Source organism: Gopherus flavomarginatus, chromosome 6 (genome assembly GCF_025201925.1).
Source record: "Gopherus flavomarginatus isolate rGopFla2 chromosome 6, rGopFla2.mat.asm, whole genome shotgun sequence".
NCBI classification, from domain to species: Eukaryota; Metazoa; Chordata; order Testudines; family Testudinidae; genus Gopherus; species Gopherus flavomarginatus.
Genome location: NC_066622.1, coordinates 13,561,721 through 13,579,163, shown reverse-complemented (window position 1 = coordinate 13,579,163; position 17,443 = coordinate 13,561,721). Strand labels below are relative to the sequence as shown.

At 39.3% G+C, this 17,443-nt stretch overlaps 1 protein-coding gene across 1 annotated transcript in view; it reads right to left on the bottom strand.

Annotated features, from left to right (window-relative positions):
• The window catches only part of LOC127053138 (neural cell adhesion molecule L1-like protein), a 1,307,741-nt gene that overhangs the window by 726,426 nt on the left and 563,872 nt on the right, over positions 1-17,443 (bottom strand). The gene's annotated exons all lie outside the window — the stretch shown is intronic.

The following is a 17,443-nucleotide window of genomic DNA, read 5'->3' as shown; positions in this document are numbered from 1 at the left end:
CCCACAGACAACCTGCCAACCTGAAGCATATTCTCACCAGTAACTGCACATCGCACCATAGTAACTCTAGCTCAGGAACCAATCCATGCAACAAACCTCGATGCCAACTCTGCCCACATATCTACACCAGCGACACCATCACAGGACCTAACCAGATCAGCCACACCATCACCGGTTCATTCACCTGCACGTCCACCAATGTAATATACGCCATCATATGCCAGCAATGCCCCTATGCTATGTACATCGGCCAAACTGGACAGTCGCTACGGAAAAGGATAAATGGACACAAATCAGATATTAGGAATGGCAATATACAAAAACCTGTAGGAGAACACTTCAAACTCCCTGGCCACACTATAGCAGATCTTAAGGTGGCCATCCTGCAGCAAAAAAACTTCAGGACCAGACTTTGAAGAGAAACTGCTGAGCTTCAGTTCATCTGCAAATTTGACACCATCAGCTCACGATTAAACAAGGACTGTGAATGGCTTGCCAACTACAAAACCAGTTTCTCCTCCCTTGGTTTTCACACCTCAACTGCTAGAACAGGGCCTCATCCTCCCTGATTGAACTGACCTCTTTATCTCTAGCTTGCTTGCATATATATACCTGCCCCTGGAAATTTCCACTACATGCATCCGACGAAGTGGGTATTCACCCACGAAAGTTCATGCTCCAAAACGTCTGTTAGTCTATAAGGTGCCACAGGATTCTTTGCTGCTTTTACAGATCCAGACTAACACAGCTACCTCTCTGATACTAGGATTATTTAACTTGTCTCGGTGCAGGCAGCTGGGCTTGATGACTTCTCGAGGCTCTTTCCAGCCTTACATTCTATCACTCTCTGATTAGTACCTATATATAGTACCTTAGTCCTGCCATGGGTGCAGGGGACTGGACTAGATGACATATCGAGGTCCTTCCAGTCCTATGATTCTATGATTCTATATGCCTGAACCAAGATCAGGGCCCTATTGTACTAAGTGCTATAGTAAGAGTCAGTCTCTGGCCACAAAAGATCTTCCAAATATCCAGTGGATAAAAATGTTGGGAGAAGGAACATTTATCCCAAATTACGTAGGGCAGCTGAGGCAAAGAGAATTTAAATGATTTGCCAGACTATGGTCAAGTGGGAGTATAGAGCCAAGAACTGAACTCATTTCTCATGAGTCCCTGCTTACTACATTAGCCTCTGTTTCTTTCTCTTTGTCTTATGTTTTGGGATAATATACACTTTGTCAAAATGTTTCTTTTCTTTTTTGATTCTCCTGTGCAGAACACAAAATGCTTGATTGGCATTACATACTCTTTGCTATTGTTAAAGGTTAGGTTTACTAGCAACTAACGGTGGGATTCTGAAGAAAAAAAATTGTTCATGTTGGGTAAATTAGTCCTTTTCTAAAATGATGTCAGTGATTCCACAGGTATAGACAGCTGAACTTCCACACCCAAATCTGTATAATACTCTATTCATTAACTCCCTTTGAAGTCATCAGAAGCATTTGGAAACCAGGTTGTTTTACAATGGTCTCAATTTGCAGTTTCAGTCCCCCCACCATCACCCCCTACTGATCACTGTACAGAAAATGATTTTTTTTGGATCATCTATTATATCAGCCTGTCAGCAAATCAAGGTTCCTCATCTCCTCCACTGATCCTTGATTGAGCCCTTATTTTCTGAATTGTAGGTTATGGGGCTAATATCATGGCAGGGCTGAGCTGTTGCTTGACTTAAATCTTGCCACTTTGTGAATATGGGTGATTGTAGTTCTTGTCCTAATGTACTGTAGTGTATTACAACATGATTTCATCTTCAAAACTCTTTTTTATCTCCAAATGGTGTACTATATGTGCCATTTTAAACTAGCATAGGCTTGTCCCTAACTTTATTTATTTAATATCTAGGTATTATTATTTATGTATTTGTCTATTTTTGCACTGTGAGATCTGGGGAATAGGTTAGAGTGGTAGATACCTATTCCATCACAAAAGCTAAATATGTTTTGGAGAAACCCACCAGTACACTTCTCCAGTAGCCCTGTTCCCTGTTAAAGAGGCCACTAACATCGCCACTCCTTTGGCAAGGCTCGTCTCAAGAGCATGTAACAGCAGCTTGCTCTTTCTTTTCTAGGTAAGTAAGCCAGTCTTTTGTTTGTATTTGTGGCCCTGGCTGTAAATTCATCCATGATGTCATATTCTATGCAAAGTTGGGCACCAAGCAAACCTTGGACTCTAACAGCCCTAAATTCTGTGGCTCCTGAGTTATGAAGATATACATTATATATCAATATCCCATACACTGTATGCTAAAAATGAGGATTGTTTGTTAGTTGTTATTACTGAGTGCACAGTATGTTTAGAGAACTGGGATTGTTTTGAGGGAAAAGCTGGCTTTTTGTTCTGTTGCTCATGCTGTGTTGACATGTTTTTGTCAGCTAAACAGTGTTACCTCTTCTATATTAAAGGCTAATCACAGACGTTATCACCTACAAATAGAAAGATTTCTCCAAGACAGGCTATAACATTCCTCAAACAATTTTCCAACTTCATAAGGTTTTTTTTTTTTGTTTCTTACCATCTGCCTTGTAATTAAGTTATTTTAAAGCCCCACATCAAACCAATGTTCTAGCTCCTTACAAATAGACTGCACTACTGTACTCTAAGTGGTAACAAAAATAGATGCTTATCCACTTACATAGCTCTTAGCGAAGAAACAAGTAACTTTTCCTTTAGTATTTCTTAATGACTGTGTGATGGGGCTTAACCCATATCACTTGCAAAGCAGGGGTAAGAAATCATCCCCTTCATCTGCGGGAGGTGGGAGGGAGGAGGAGGGGTAATTAACTAATTGCCTCCTGGCCAGAGGAGGCAGAGCTAGGGTGTGTAAGTAGACTGAGAGAGTCTAGTTAAGGGAGAGAGACTGTACAGAAAATAGGCCTCACTGGCAGAGACAAGCCCTCAGGTAAGATTTAACAGACAAGAAACAATGAAGGGAGAATACTATCGGAGCAAGCTATGCTCCTGCAAGGGAAGCCCTGACATAGATCTAACAAGAGAGTTATAGTGAAGCCTGAGAGGAATGGAAGGGCCATTAGCATGAAGAGTTGTTTAGACTTTTATTCAAACTTGTTTGTGTTACCTCAGAAGGGGTTGTGATGATTTGACCAGAGGGCTAAGCTACAGAATACCCAGGGGAGGAGGTGGGAGCAGATGCAGTTTGAGAAACGTCATTGTGCTTCCAAAGGAGAGCCCAGCAGAGGGCCATAAGTGATAAGCAACCAGAGATGATGGGTTACCCACAAAGTGAGGATATGTTACTACAGACTGTTATAAAACCAAATAATAAAGATGACCTATTTTCAAGTTGTTTATAAATTAAACAATTCCTGCTAGCATAAAATCAGACAATATAGATCAGATCAGTAGTGCATATCTTTAATGTAAGCCTTTTCATGGATTCTCAAATTGCATTATAAAATCAATTAAAACTTTTATTTTACATCAGGTTTTTAGACCTTCTGTAGCAATTGATTAATTAAACAAGGAACATAAAGATATGAGTCACTGCATATATTATAAGGGCAACTTACATTTGGCTCTCAATGTTCTAGCAAATTTCTAACACAATCCTTGTTGTGGAGAAGTAAGAAATCTCTTCTTTAAGATATGTCCATTTGCTGGTCATTTTGTCATGTGAACAAGTGAAACTGGGAAGAGTTAAAGAAAGGAACTAGAGACTGGAGAAGTGAAAGAATTAATTCAGGAACCAGTGAGCTTCAAAGAGCTTCCTATTAATTGCAATTCTTTAACTGTATGATGGGGGATGAACTTGTTGTAAAAAGTTACAGTATCTTAAAATACTATTAAAGGCTGGGTGAACCGTTGTTAGGGGTTGAGTTAAAACCTCATTGAGAGTTGATGTGCACCCTTCAATTAGCATAACTCTCACAGGATGTATTAATCAGAAGCCCCTTCCCCCCCAAACACACCTAAGGCAAAAGAGGCAGAGCGAACCTGCGCAGAATTTTGAATGAGCGAGCAGAAGGCTTTTGGTGAGGGTTGTGCATGTGTATGTGTGAGAGCAAAGCAGAACACACAGAAATGGAGACCATACAATGATAGAGAGAGGCAGAGGCACAGAGCAAGAAAGCCAAGCCAAGCAGTAGCTTGTCAGCTCAATGGGACTTTGGAAAAAGCTAGAGAGAGAGCTTTTGGGTCTGGTATTTGCTAGAGAGACCTAGGGCTCTAAGCTGAGAAGCTGCTCTTTTTGTTCTTGGTTTGTCCTGTCTTCAGAGAAGCAGGACTTCATACATTCCTTATAAACAAGATTGCAATAAAGAAAATACTAGACCCCGTTAACTTTTTTACTTCCAACTGCAACATCCCAGGGCCCTGAACTCTGACTAACTTCTCAGGTTAAAAAGGAGCAACAATACTAAAAAATGGATTTGAGAAATTATTAAAAATAGCCAACAGTTTTCTTCTGGTGAAGTTATTATCCCTCTATCCAATCATACCTGTAAAGAAAGAGAGAAGAAAGTTAAAAACTTAAAAAAAGAAAAGAAAAAAAGACTGACATCTGAAATGGTATAAGAAGGCATGAAGAGAAAAATCAGAATAAAAATTTGTGTAATTTTTAGTGTCATAAAGTTATATTTCTGTTAGAAGTTCCACTCTCATAGGGGTAATTTAGGACATGGAAAAATTGGGCAATATTATTTATGACTTAGCAAAGAAGAGCATTTATAGGAAGTGGTTGGAACTCAGAAATAATTGGAACCCAGGTCTTCATTTGCCCAAACAGATAGTTACCTTTGTTTCATGTAGCGAGGTCTCTAAATGACTTGAAACATAAGAAGGATAATCATTAGGTTTTGTTTATTTGTTTTCTCTGTGCCAGGACAAGAAGAAAGTAGATCCTTCTGGGTGACTATTCCCAAACTAAGGGCCAAATTTTGCCCTTCCACACCAGTGACTTCAACTTTATTAGTTCATTTGGGTTACATAGATTTTAGGAGCTTTACGATTTTCCTGTTGCACTGTCCTGCAGGGAATATTATATCCAGTATGAGATGATTTCTTCCATCTATTTTATTGGTATTTCTAAATTACCAGAAAATGTATTTGTTTATAACTCTAAGAAATTGCAGACCAGGTGTCATAAACAGATAGTCAAGGGTTAATAGAACAGAAGTACTTCATGTCTCTTTTGCCTGTAAAGGGTTAAGTTCAGAGAGCCTGGCTGTCACCTGACCAGAGGACCAATCGGGACAGGATACTTTCAAATCTTGAGGGAGGGAAGTTTTTGTATGTGCTGTTAGTGTTTGGTTATTGTTCACTCTGGGGGCTCAGAGGGACCAGACGTGCAACCAGGTTTCTCTCCAATCTCTCCGATACAGGCTCTTATAAGTTCAGAATAGTGAGTACTAGGTAGATAAAGTGAGTTAGGCTTATGGTTGTTTTCTTTATTTGCAAATGTGTATTTTGCTGAAAGGATTTTAATTTGTACTTGTATACTTAGGCTGGGAGGGTATTCCCAGTGTCTATAGCTGAAAGACCCTGTACCTATTCCATTTTAAATTTACAAAGATAATTTTTACTGTTTTTCTCTCTAATTAAAAGTTTCTTGTTTAAGAACCTGATTGTTTTTTTATTCTGGTGTGAGACCCCAGGGGACTGGGTCTGGATTCACCAGGGAATTGGTGGGGAGAAAGGAGGGAAGGGGGGAGAGAGAGGCTAATTTCTCTCTGTGTTAGGATTACTGTCTCTCTCAGGGAGAGTCTGAGAGGGGGAAGAGAGAAGGAGGGGGGAAGGTGGATTTTCCTCTCTGTTTAAGATTCAAGGAGTTTGAATCACAGTGATCTTCCAGGGTAACCCAGGGAGGGGAAGCCTGGGAGAGGCAACGGTGAGGGAAAGGGTTTACTTTCCTTGTGTTAAGATCCAGAGGGTCTGGGTCTTGGGGTTCCCCGGGCAAGGTCTTGGGGGGACCAGAGTGTACCAGGCATTGGAATTCCTGGTTGGTGGCAGCGCTACAGGTTCTAAGCTGATAATTAAGCTTAGAGGAATTCATGCTGGTACCCCATCTTTTGGACGCTAAGGTTCAGAGTGGGGAATTTTACCATGACACCAGGGATTTTAGCAAATTTACAGCCGAAGTTCTAAAACCTCTTTTTGTAAAAATATATATTCCCAGTGGGTGTACAGTCAGCATAGATGGTTCCTCTTCCTCCAACCCTTTAGCCCTGATGAGAGCATGGGAAAAATGTGGAGAGGAGAACTGACCAGAACATGATGCGTTTCAGCTATTCACAGCTGATGGATAATCCCTTGGAGACCTATGCAAGATGGTGCAATTTAAAGCAATCTTTAGTGTGTTCTAAAAACAAAGTAATCAGGACTGGGTCATAAAATCAGGGTACTCTTACTGGATTCCTGGCAGCCCATCACTCTGCTTCACTCAGCAGAAACTAAGTGCAACATACCATCTCTCTCATTATATTCAGACAACAGCAGACTCCAGAATCCCATATTATATTAGGTTTGTTTCTTTGTTCCTAATGATTAAAGTTTTTTTCTACTTTCAAGTGGCCAAAGGTTTCATTGCTCCTAAAGACCAGCTCTGACTTTCTTAGAGTTAGAAACTTCAGATTTGTTCTCGTGTCCACTTTCCTCTTTCTTGATGATTCTGCAGCTTTCTTCTATTGGCAGGTTTCTAGTCAGAGTTACCTGAGTGATAGGCAATACCCATGTCACAACTGTATAATTCCTTGGTGACACAATTTCCTTTCACTTTTGAATTTGATTTTGTTCCCCCATAATTTGCATGTTCTCAAGTGTGAATTTTTTTTCTAGAAAATACTATTGAGTTTATGCCTGTAAAATTCTGGAGCCGCCCCTACCTGCCTTTAGGGAAAGCAAGAGCCAGGCCTTTTTGCTCTCCTCCCCAAAAATTCACACACATAAGTGCCTTTAAAAAGTGCAATTCCTCTTGAATGTATCAGGTATCTAAATGGTAATTTTAAAGAATGGGGTCTATAATTATGAAATAACTCACCGTGCTCTTAAACTCCATGAGATAAAACCTCAGTGGCTAGGTCAAGCCTGAGGAATGAACTCACATAGGAACTAAGGACCATCACAAACCTCATAAACCTTCTGTTTTAAGTGGAAGGTGGTGGTGGAGTGTGTGTGTAAAATATATTTCAAAACAAAACTCTACTGCACACCCTCACTTCTCCCCCATGGAGAAAATGATAATACGATGTCAAAACATGCCAGATGTTAATCACATCACTTATTGTGCTACTGGAGGGTGCTCAGATACTACAGTGAAGAGTGTGTTATAAGATCTTATATAGAATAGCCAAGCTGACCTCATGCACCTTTATTCATTCTGAAGCTGGCAGGGAACCAATCTGTCCTCCACTGCAGCTTAAAGAGGCCTCAACTATAAGATGCACTGGTATATGCCTCAAGCTAATTTTCCACCTGCTGAGGTAGCCAGAGCACAGAAGCGCACCAATCTCTTATCTCATTCCATAGATATGGACCTTACACTGGGTTCAGGAGAACAGCCCGATATACACAAACAGGGGATTTCCCTACTCAAGCCATCTTTCAACTACTTTGCACTGTCAGCGCAGGGGCCAGCATCTATCTCTAGCTGAAAACGCACTTTATGGGCTTGATCCAATTCCTATTGAAGTCAATGGAGTCTTTCCATTGACTTCAATGGGCTATCAATCAGGCCCTGTATTTGCATCTCCTAATATCTTTTCCTGTGTCTACAAACAAAACATTTAACATAGTAATAGTCTAAAGAATGGTTTTATAGACTTTTTGAAGCAGTCAGCACAAAGCCTTTGTAATTCATTTCAAAAATAGAAACAGTAAACACTTTGCCTTACTACGTTTTTCCTTTTATTTTCCTTCCAATTATTGGAAGCTACCAAATTTGGATTTATTTTTCACATTTCAAGGGAATTAGGCTAATTGTTTTCAAAGCAATGTCAAAAGTACATATCTTAGTTTTTGACAATCACCTTGTTGGTATGTACTTGTGATTTTCTTAGACACTTCCTTGCCTCTGTCCCTAGCCTCTGTTTGCCAGAAGCTGAGAATGGGAGACAGGGGATGGATCACTTGATGATTACCTGTTCTGTTCATTCCCTCTGGGGCACCTGGCATTGGCCACTGTCAGAAGACAGGATACCGGGCTAGATAGACCTTTGGTCTGACCAAATATTGGCCGTTCTTATGTGAAATTATGAAATTAAACTTTCATAGACTCATAGACTTTAAGGTCAGAAGGGACCATTATGATCATCTAGTTTGACCTCTTGCACAATGCAGGCCACAGAATCTCACCCATCCACTTCTATAACAAACCCCTAACCTATGTCTGAGTTATTGAAGTCCTCAAGTTGTGGTTTGAAGACCTCAAGCTGCAGAGAATCCTCCAGCAAGTGATCTGTGCCCCATGCTGCAGAGGAAGGTGAAAAACCTCCAGGGCCTCTGCCAATCTGCCCTGGATGAAAATTTCTTCCTGACCCCAAATATGGCAATCAGTTAAACCCTGAGCATGTGGGCAAGACCCACCATCCAAGCACCCAGGAAAGAATTCTCTGTAGTAACTCAGATCCTAACCCATCTAACATCCCATCACAGGCCACTGGACATACTTACTTGCTGATAATCAAAGATCCATTGCCAAATTAATTGCCAAAATGAGGCTATCCCATCATACCATCCCCTCCAAAAATTTATCAAGCTTAGTCTTAAAGCCAGATATGTCTTTTTCAAACAAATGAAGGATCTTAGTTGTTGAAGAGCTCCATAAAAATAAAGATTACAGTGTTAGTTCTTACCTAATGTCTCTTTACCACAATTTTGTCTTCACACATACATTTTAGATGTATCATTTGTACCATGAGCCTAATCCAAAGGCAACCATCAGTGGAAAGACTCAAATGATTTAATGGGCTTTGGATCAGTCCCTAAATATCTTCATCTCCTCTTACCTTGGCTACTGTAACTTTGTCCTGTATGATCTCAACAAATTCTTGTAATATAGGCTCCAGCATCTGACAAACACTGTTCCCTTGTCTGTCTTCTCTCACATCTTTTCCATCCTCCAACAATTATACTGACTTCATTCATTCAGAATGCACTTTAAAACTGCTCTGTATTTAGAACCCTCTCTGGTTTTGGTCTAACCTAATTTATGAGTCTTGTCTCACTGGGTTTGCCTGTCCTCTTCTTCCTTGATCTTGCCACTGTCTGTGAGAGCCTTTTCCTCTGCTGTTCCCACCATCAGAAATAACCTTCTTGTATCTCTCAGGCATGGTCTACACTATGCGTTTATACCGATTTTAGCAGCATTAAACCGATTTAACGCTGCACCTGTCCACACAACGAGGCCCTTTATATCGATATAAAGGGCTCTTTAAACTGGTTTCTGTACTCCTCCCTGACAAGAGGAGTAGCGCTGAAATCGGTATTACTATATCGGATTAGAGTTAGTGTGGCCGCAAATCGACGGTATTGGCCTCCGGGCGGTATCCCACATTGCACCATTGTGACCGCTCTGGACAGCAATCTGAACTCGGATGCAGTGGCCAGGTAGACAGGAAAAGCCCCGCGAACTTTTGAATTTCATTGCCTGTTTGCCCAGCATGAAGCTCTGATCAACACGGGTGGCAATGCAGTCCCAAATCCAAAAAGTACGGGACATACTTGATCTGACCGCTGTATGGGGAGACAAATCTGTTCTATTAGAGCTCCGTTACTGAAGACGAAATGCCAAAGCATTTGAAAAAAATCTCCAGGCTATGATACAGAGTCCACAGCACAGTGCTGCTTGACAAGCATAACGGAAAGCCAAAGAATCAAATGGACTCTCATGGAGGGAGGGAGGGGGTACTGAGGACTCCAGCTATCCCACAGTCCCCAGCAGTCTCCAAAAAGTATTTGCATTCTTGGCTGAGCTCCCAATGCCTGTACAGTCAAACACATTGTCATGCAGACCATGAAAGAAAACATAACAGATTTATACAGTGCAGACACCAGGATGTTATTTGGAGGATTAACATCAAATTCTCATTGACGTTTATAATGAATCACATTCTTTTCTATCACGTGAACTCAGAAAATCAGAACGGTTATAGGTGATCTGATACACACAGCTTCTGCGACTTCACTTTTTCTTTCAAAAGCACTTTTGCTTCAAATATGTAAAGATCATTTGCACATAGCTCCTTTTAAAAAATGAATTACTCAAAATCCCACATGCATTTCATGCTAGCGGAGCATACACACACAGGGCAATTGTCACAATCAGCGTGAAAAGCATATGTATAAGGCAGAGGAAGAAAATAATTAGGCTGAAAAATGACCAAGGTTAGTGAACAAAAATGTCACACACTTAATCAAAGTCCTACAATTTTTTTTAGGTTGGTGTCTTTATGTCTCTAATTATTAATCTCAGTTTTCAGAAGAAATCCAGAATAATTCATTCCTTAGTAATAGATACAAAAATAGTGCATATTTATATAGCACCATTCATCCTGAAATTCATTAGATTTACAAGTTATATAAATGAGTCATATATAAATGATGTTTGCCCAGGCCATTCTGAAAGGGCAGAGTTTCTTTGTGTTTTTAGATAACAATGCCTGAGTATATCCACTGTTCCCTAAGAAAAAGGTTAATGAAATATGTTACATGTTAGAAGCAGGAAAGAACATTGCCTCTAATGTTCTGAGTACAAATCTGTCTTCCTTCATGATGATAAAGCAAACAAGGTGATTTCAGGACAGCTAATTGTCAAAGATAAGATATGAATGTCAGGAATGAACCTGAACTTCAGAGTTCTGCCCTGACTACAACATCCAATAAATGTTAAACACTGTACCTATATTAACAGCTTAACTGATCCTTAGTACAAGTGAGATCAGAAAAACAAGAATAAGTCTCAGTCATTTGCTTCAGAAAGAATTGTAGCTGTGGTTTGTGTCTGAAATACTCCAAGTTAAAAATACACTTTAATAATGGGTGAAAAAAAAGTTCAGTACAGATTTCCTGCAGGGTTTGCTTTTTCTAGAAGGAGACTCTTATGGCACTCCAGAAACAAAAGGAAACATAAATCAGAGAGTTGTGTAAATAAAACATTTATAAGTCTGTTTTCTATCATTAGCCAAACCACGTATTTTTATAAATATTCCTAGGAGTGTCATTTTATCGTAGCCTAAGCAACATATTTGTACTAAAGAAGCCGACAATAAGTACCTATTAAAGTCACTATTCAAAGTATTAAGTGGAAGCTATTTATAAATATAATCTGAGAGTTAAGTGTGATTAATCATTCTGAAAGTATTGATAGAGCCTCTTATTAGAATGCCTAGAGATATTACTTACCCAATCACTTACTGAGGAATAACAGCACAGGATGGAATAAACCATATGGAATTAGCTTGGTTATGTTTAGTAATGTGAAATATACCTATCTCACAGAACTGGAAGGGACCCTAAAAGGTCATTGAGTCCAGCCCCCTGCCTTCACTAGCAGGACCAAGTACTGATTTTGCCCCAGATCTCTAAGTGGCCCCCTTAAGGATTGGGCTCACAACCCTGGGTTTAGAGGCCAGTGCTCAAACCACTGAGCTCTCCCTCCCCCCAAAATACCTCTAGACATTTTAACATAACTCACATGTATTAGTAATACTCCCATTTTAAGTTCTCCCACGGTTATGTTTAGTAAGAGCTTTGTTATGCAGAATTTGTCTAGGCCACGGTTGATAGGTTCTGGTTGAGCAATTATATTTACATTATGCTTATTGTTAAACACACATGAATACACATACTCACATTCAGGTATAGATGTGATTTAGGTATCAAGATTCTAGCATGTTGCTTCACATAGCACACCAAGGAGGCAACTGATACTGTATCTACTTAAGTATGTGGATTCTTTTGTATACTAAGGCCTCTTTACACTACTCTGGCAGGGGAGAGGGCCCTTAAAGTGGATTAGAATTGTATTTACATTGACTCCAAGGATCCTTTATACTGTGAAAATGCTCTTTCCTTCAAGAACCAATATCAGCCACAATTCTCACAGATTGTATATAACCCAAGAAGAGGGAGTTCTCAGACTCTTTAGCTGTGACCACAAAACTAAAAAAAAAAAAATCAGAAGAAAGACTTCTCCTCCCATCTACACCCTGGAGAAGATACCACAAGGACAGTTTAAATAAGAAAAGTAACTGAGGTATAAACTGTGGAATAATTCTTATTTTTTAAAATGATGACTCTGTCTCTTCCAAAACCTGCCGCCGTCAATTATTATGAAGCACTATGTGCAAGACCAGCCAGTCGCATGCTTTTGAACTTCACCTGAACAACATATCTCCCCTGGGGAATTTTTCTTGAAAGGCAATGAAAAGGAAGAGAAGGTTAAAATAAAAGTTACAATAAAAGCATAGCAAAGCCACAAGGAACAGGGCAGGAAACAGTAATTCCCTACAGACTATTAAATGAAAAAGGCTTGCTAATTCATAAACTAAAGGTATCTGGGGCTTAAAAGGGAAAACTTACTGTAGCTGTGCTTCCGTTTGTCCAGTTTTATTAACCATATGAGGTGCTGTAGGCATTTAATTTCTAAAGTCTGAAACATACCCAATGCCTCAGGTCTGGTTTGAGATACCTGCTAACTCCCTGAAATAGGAATATTATATGGTGACAGTGTGCTCTGGTAAAGACTCATTTCTGCTCTGAAAAAATCCATCTGGTGTCTAGAAGTTTGGAGGAGAGAAAAGGGCCTGAGAGGAGCAAATGGAAAGAAATGAAAGTCTCTTCCCCCAAATTAGCCTTTTTCTTTTTAAAAAGGGAATTATGACTTGCATTATAACAGCACCAGGAGACCCTATTATGCAAGGTGATATTCGTTCCTTTATTCTCTGTACTGTATGCAGAAAAGGGGGCTTAAGACAGCCCCATCCCAAAGATCTTACAATCTACATGGACAAAGGATGGAAGTATTATTTGCCCAAGGTCACATAGGAAGTCTGTGGCAGAGCCAGAAATTGATACCAAATCTCCTGAGTCCAAGCTCAGTCCTTTAACCAGATGAGATCACAACAGATCTGGATTCAAAAGGTTCAGCATGTGTTGGTTAAATCAGCTCCAAAACAATAAAATTTCCCTAGGCCTGAACTTATGCCTATTTTTAGAACTTGACTGACAGTGAACTTGAAAGTGAGGTTCTGAAATGTTTACATAGATGGTTTTATTTTATTTTATTTTAATTTCCAGTTGGAAAAAAAGTGCCGAGCTATTGCTGGAAAGGCCATTGCATGGTATGAGATGGGGAACTTTACAGATGCTCTCTGTATGCTTCCTAGAATGTGATTTACTGAATCTTATAGGCCAAGGGGTAGTGATAGTTTTGAGACCATTTCAAGGGAAGAGTAATAAAATAACATAAAGACAGGCAATGGGAGGAAGACTATTTACCCTGATTGTGCCTCTCATTTCAAGGCACAGTTCCCCCGATTGTAAGGTAGGGTGTTCCCTATCTTGCACCACTGGGAGGGATGGACACACATTGCATTTACTGTTTCCTGTGGCTATTTCTTTCAAGGGAGAAAAATAAAGGCATGGAGTTTTATCTATCTTTGATCCTGCAAGGAACCTATGAAACTGCCCTGACAGCATAAAAGGAAATTTATCTCTTTAGCCAGATGATATGTAAGTACTTACATGGGTAGAAGATTTCTGACGGTAGAAGACTCTTTAATTTAGCAGACAAAGGTATAACAAGCTCTAATGGCTGGAAGCTACTACTACATACATTCATGCTAAAAATAAAGCACACATTTCTAACTGTGAGGGTGATTAACCATTGGAATTTACCAAGGGATTTGGTGGATTAATCTCCACCACTTGAACTCTTTACATGTAGATTGAATGTCTTTATTTTTTATAGACGTGATATGTGATTGATGCAGGGATTACCGGTGAAATTATGTGACCTGTGTTATACAGGAGAAAACACTAGGTCATAACGGTCCCTTCTGGTCTTAAAAATCTATGTATATATGTACATTTGAAATCACTGTCATATGAAAGAATCCTAAAATCTTAAATGTAAGTCTTTATTTTAGCTCCAATATCTTCAGATTAAGGAAAGCATTCCACAAAATAAGGACTTTATGGTGCATCCCAAATACAATTTTGAAATCCTATTTCAGAACGTTTGCTCGCTTTATATAATATAGTCTTAATTTTCAGACAAGATACAGTAGGGAAACATTTATTCATTCATATGAACAGCTTCACAAATAAAATCCTCAATCCTGGCGTCAGGTCTAGAAGACTAGCTGAGGATCCAGTCTTCCACTGTGGAATGTTTAAATTGCTTATGGTCAGTAGCAGCACTGGTAGTAACTCTGGGTGAAATCCTGAACCATTTAAGCCAATGTTATTGTGCTATTGGCTTCAATGAGGCCAGGATTTCACCCTCCATCTGTAAGGCTGCATTAAGTTAATGGACAGCCATGCAGTGACTTGTTTGCTGCATCCTGCAAAGAGGTGAGTATCTGGGAACTGTGGGAGATATCTAGGGAATGCACCCTAGTGAACAACGCCACATTTTCCCCAACATATGGCTGTGCCTAAAATGTCACAGTCAAATCCTAAACATTTTCAAACTCAGGACCAATATGTCCACCTGGCTAACTTTAGGCTAGACTGATACCCTTGTTTTTTCACTACATAGTAACATATTCAGCAACTATTTCCACAGAAATCTATGGAGTAAAGTACAGCTCTCCATGAGTAAATTAACCAGAATCTTTTCTTTATTGTTATCTTGCAGAATTCATTCTTTAAAATGTTCTTACACATTGTGGCAATTTGGAGAATTTGTCCATACAATTTATGAATTATGTGTGAGATTATGAAGTCTCTGTATGTATCCTTACCTAGTTGCAAACTCCATATTCAGCCCTCTGCTTTTCTCCATTTTCCCTTTAAATGCATGTTGGACTGAAATTTAATTGGTCAGTGATACAGGGCTTGAATAGATGGTCACTGAATCGGGATGGTCCTCTATTCAAATACAAACATCCTTGACAAAATGCTGGCTCCCACTCAAGAGAACTGGTTTGTCAATGGAGAGATCACCTAACAATGAAATAAGTTGGTAAGGGTCTGTGACTGCCTGAGGAGGCTGCTCTAAGGAGTCACCTAACCAAGGAGTCCAGAGGTAATAAAAGTGCAGAACTGCTCTACTAAGGATTTTGGGACATTTTCTCATTCTAAGGGAAGATGCTGCAGCAGTCTGGATGAGGCAGAATGAACAGAGATAGTACCCAAGGATTCCCAAGAGAAAGGTGAACTACTGTGAGGTGCTTTGCACTTAGGGAATTTGTTGTTTTCTAAATGATTTGGGCTGTCTTGTGCTCTACCTCTTAAGTAAATAGGAATGGTGTTTTAGACATGTGCAAATGTGTGGTATGTGCTACACCCAAAGTGAGTCAACCTAGAGCAGCCACAAGGGTGGAGTTTTTTCAAGGGGTGTGCATTAGCTGCTAGGCTGTCTTGGGGGTGATGGGACAAGTTTCAGGGCCTATGCATTTGGATCATAGGGACAGAAGGGATCCACTGTCTAGAGAGGTATCAGGTACAAGGTCTGCACCTGGAGTGTGTTCCCAGAGGCCCACTCTGCCTAGACTCAGCAAGCTAGAAGCAAACTGGATGTGAAGCAGTTTTCCCCATCCTGCAAATATTTTGGAAATTTCAATGTTTTTCCCCATTCCAAATCAGGACCAAAAAAAAAATAAAATAAAAATAAAAATCATGAACCAAAATGTAGTTTGGTTTGGGATAGTCAGAATGATTTGTTACACTAATTCTGAAACATCTTATTTTGATTCCAACCTCTTTTTTCTTTTTTTAAAATTTTCAGAATCTAATTAGGTGAAAAATCTACATGAGTTATTACGAACAGGAAAACTGGAATTTTCAGTTTGAAAATGTCTGAATTAAATGTTTGAACAATTTCAAAATTTTTAAAAAATTTTTGTGAGTTGGGTGTTTTGTTAAAACCAATCCTGTTTTGCATTCAGTTTTGGGTTTGATGAATTTGCATTTTTTGTAAAAACATTTTGTTGAAAAATTCTCAGCAGCTTTAATATACAGTGACAGAAAACGAAATAATTACATTGCCAATTAAGAATATTTTGAAGTATTTTATGCATTGTATTGCATTACTGTGCAATAAACATTACTGTGACATTTATTGCTCTTAATGTGCAATGCTTGTAAGAGTTTGATAGTTAAATGCAAATTGGATCCTTCAGGCTCAATTGTAACTAATTATTCAAAATATTGCCATTAGTAGGTGAGAGTAAATTATATTATATTGTGGATCTGATGTCTGTATTTAATACTGAATGAGTATGTCCGTCATAGTTTTCTCTGTATGTAATTTTTCAGCAATGAATATTGCTACATATATTGTAATTACATAGTGATAAGTTTGCAATATTAATGCTATATTCCAAATACTAATAGCAGAAATAATAATAATGATGGTAATAAAAATAGATGTACTGCTGCTAACTGGATCTGAAAAATATAATGCTGACTATCTTCTAGTGCATAAGGAACAAATCCTGTAAAGTACTGGGAGAGATAGAGGGCCAGTCTTTCCATTGACTTGACTGGCAATTGGATCAATTCCTAAATTCTATCAATTCCCATTGAAATCCATTGATCCTTCAAACTTTCAGCACCTTTAAAGACTAGGCCCCAAATCTATGAGGCCTGGATTTAGAAAAGCATCCCTATTCAGGAAATTATCAGAGGGGTAGCCGTGTTAGTCTGGATCTGTAAAAGCAGCAAAGAGTCCTGTGGCACCTTATAGACTAACAGACATATTGGAGCATGAGCTTTCGTGGGTGAATACCCACTTCGTCGGATGCATGCCATGTGGGTATTCACCCACGAAAGCTCATGCTCCAATATGTCTGTTAGTCTATAAGGTGCCACAGGACTCTTTGCTGCCTATTCAGGAAAGCATTTAAAAATCTGCTAACTTTAAAGTAATTTATGAACTGTCCTGTCAATAGCCTTGAGGTTTGGTGGACTTCTGAACTTTGCACAGTTTCCTCTAAGCTGTAGTGAATTATTCTGTGGTGATGATTTTGCCAATTGGTAAGCTGGTACCAGCTGCAGGATCTGAGTTTGTATGAGACTCATGATACATAAAAGTATATTTACTTTTAATTAAATCAACCTGTCATTCTCTTCATTGGAGCCATGCAAACCCATCATTTGGCCCTCACAAACTAAAGGAAAGGTCTCTGCTGTCATAAAAAAGTATGTAAAATCTAAACCCTCATCTGTGTTTTTTTTGTCTCTATAACAAGACCAGTGG